Here is a 3,310-nt window from a genome sequence, read left to right on the forward strand (position 1 = left end):
TATTATTAATTTAAATTTGTTTGTTTGTTTTGGTTTAACGCCGTTTTCAACAGTAGTTCAATTAAGCAACGGCGAGCAGTTTACCTTATCAGTGGTCCTGGATTCTCTACCAGTACAAACCTGTTCACCGCAACTAACTGCCAACTTTCCCACATGAACCCGAGGTGGCGGACGAATGATATCAGACATAATGTCCTTTATCAAATCGTCAAGGAGAACATATGCCTCGCCCAGGGATCGAACTCACGACCCCGCAATCCGTAGATCTGCGCTCTCCCTTTTAAACTAAGCGGGCGGGCATATTTATTTAAGTAAACTTAAATGATGAATTATATTTATTTATTTTGTTGGGTTTAACGTCACACCTGCACAATTATAGGTAATATGGCAACTTTCCAGCTTTAACGGTGGAGAAAGACCCTAGACCCCCTCCGTGCATTAATTTAATATAAGCGGGCACCTGGGTAGAACCCCCGACCTTCCGTAAGTCAGCTGGATGGCTTTCTCACATGAAGAATTCAACGCCCCAAGTGAAGCTCGAACCCACATCGATAAGGGGCAAGTGATTTGAAGTTTGCGACCTTAGTCACTCGGTCACGGGGCCCCACACCCCTCGATGAATAATAAGCTTATGAAAATGTAACATATATTAACATTTTTATCAAAGACAACTTAAGTAAATAAGTCAATGAGAAAAAATTAATATTTTCTACTTGTTTTTCTTTAAAATAGAGTTAAAATGAACCCCTTCATTGCATTAAATGTTTTGTGAGGAAATAATGTCGATCTATACGGTCCTTACATAGGGTTGCCACTTAGTTGAGAAAATGAAATTCCCCGTCTTTTCCCTGACAAAACCATAATTTTTCTGAACAATGCAATCATATTTTGCCTCCTCCTCCTCCCTTACAGCCGTCCAATCCACCATTTTGTATTTATTCTGTTTCAGCTATAACAAACTATCAAAAAAATACCAACAAGAGGATCATGAAGATCCTGGATCGCTCTCCTGAGTTATATGAGCTACATGTTTCAAGTTTCAAACTGATGCGTAAATATTAAGATAGTAGGTCAGTTGGTCATATTCGTGGTCACTGAAAGTCAGTGTTAGGATCGATGGGCAAATCTATACATGTTATCCAAATTCAAGGCTCCATCTTCAAAAACAAGACAGCAGGTCAGAAGGTCAAGGTCACAGTCAAGTGACCCCTAAATTTTTGAGTCATCAGGTAGATTATACAGTCTAGGAAATATGATTAGATATTTTTTGGAAGAATTTTTTTCCTGTAAAACTCATATACAAGTGACCCTAGATTAGGGCTTTCTTTCTCCCCAGGGGCATAATTTGTTCAATTTTGTAAGAGAACCCCTAGGCAATGATACATACTAAATATCAAAGGCCTGGGCTTTGGACTTTCAAACAGGAAGATTTTTAAAGTTTTTTTCTCGTATAAAAGATGAAATGTAATGTAAATTTAAGTCTATGTAAAACTTTGGACCCAAATGACAGGGCCTCTTTTCACCTCAGGGGCATTTTGGTAGAAGACAACTAGGCAATGCAACATATCAAATATCAAAAGTCTGGGCCTTGCAGTTTCAGGCCAAAAGATATTTTTTCCTTTATAAGTCTATGTAAAAAGTTTGGACCCGTGGAGGGGGCATAATTTGAAAAATCTTAGTAGAGGACCATTAAGCAATGCATCATACGAAATATCAAAAGCCTAGACATTGCAGTTTCAGACAAGGAGATTTCTAAAGTATTTTCATATATAAGTCTATGCAAAACTTGGGAGCCCTTTTTTCATCCCAGAGTTATAATGTGAATAATTTTGGTAGAGGACCAAAGGCAATGCTACATACAAAATATCAAAGGCCTAGGTGTTGTAGTTTCAGACATGAAGATTTTCAAGTAAACTTTTCCTATATAAGTCTATGTAAAACTTGGGACCCCCGTGACGGGGCCTCTTTTCATCCAAGGGCATACTAGTAATTTGTATAAACTTGTTAGAGAACCACTAGGAAATGCTACATACCAAGTATCAAAGGCCTAGGCTTTGAACTTTCAAATGAGAGGATTTTTAAAGGTATTTCCTATGTAAGTCTATGTAAAACTTGGAACCCCCAGGGCAGGACCTCTTCTCACCTCACACACGGGCACAATTTCAACAATTTGGGAGGGAGGTCACCAGGCAATGCAACATACCAATTGTCAAAAGCCTATGTCTTGAAGTTTCAGGCAAAATGATTTTAAAGATTTTCCATTATAAGTCTTTATGAAACTTGAGACCCCCTGGGTGGGGTCTCTTTTCACCTCAGAGGCAGAATTTCAATAATCTTGGTAGAGGACCACTAGGCAATGCAACATACCAAATATCAAAAGCCTGGACCTTGCAGGTGCAGACAATAATATTTTTTAAAGTGTTCTCCTATACAAATCTATGTAAAACATGGGACCCCCGGGGACGGGCCTCTATTCAACCAGGGTAACAAGCTTGGTAGAGGACTACAAGGCAATGCTACATACCAAATATCAAAGGCCTAGGTGTTGTGGTTTCAGACAAGAAGATCTTTTTTAAATTCTATATAAGTCTATGTAAAACTTTGGGCCTCTTTTCATCCCAGGGGCATAATTTGAACAATCTTATTAGATAATGTCACATTTCAAATATCGATACTCTACGCCTTGCGGTTTTAGGCAAGAAGATTTTTAAAGTTTTCCCTTTGGTTGCCATGGCAATCTTTGACGATTTTGAAAGGCGGGCACCCTAGGATCATACCTGATAAGTTTTGGTGTAAATCTGTCCAGTGGTTTTGAAGGAGATTTTTTTTTTAAAAAATTGTTGATGGATGGACGACGCACGATGCACATCGAGCAGTCACATAAGCTCACCATAAGGCTTAGGCTCAGATGAGCTTAAAATATATGAGTGTAAACATTCTAAGATGATATTAGTCAGTGACAATCATTGATTTGACTTGTGGGGCCTCTTTGGCCGAGTGGTAAAGGTTGCTGACTTCAAACCACTTGACCCTCATCGATTTGGGTTCGAGCAACACTCGGGGCGTTGAGTTCTTCAAGTGAGGAAACCATCCAGCTGGCTTATGTAAGGTCGCTGGTTCTACATGGCGCTGTAGTAAACTAATTAAGGAATAATAAGTTCCCAAGCGTGGGTTATCGTAGAATAACCCGTGTTTTGAGTTCTAATGCGTAAGAATATATCACGAAGACCGTAGGCCTGAGTGATATATTGTTTCGCATAAGAACTTGGGAACTTGTTATTTCGACTCGAACACGACATACTAGTGTCAA

The sequence above is a fragment of the Mercenaria mercenaria genome, unplaced genomic scaffold (assembly GCF_021730395.1).
Source record: "Mercenaria mercenaria strain notata unplaced genomic scaffold, MADL_Memer_1 contig_3355, whole genome shotgun sequence".
Lineage (NCBI taxonomy): Eukaryota > Metazoa > Mollusca > Bivalvia > Venerida > Veneridae > Mercenaria > Mercenaria mercenaria.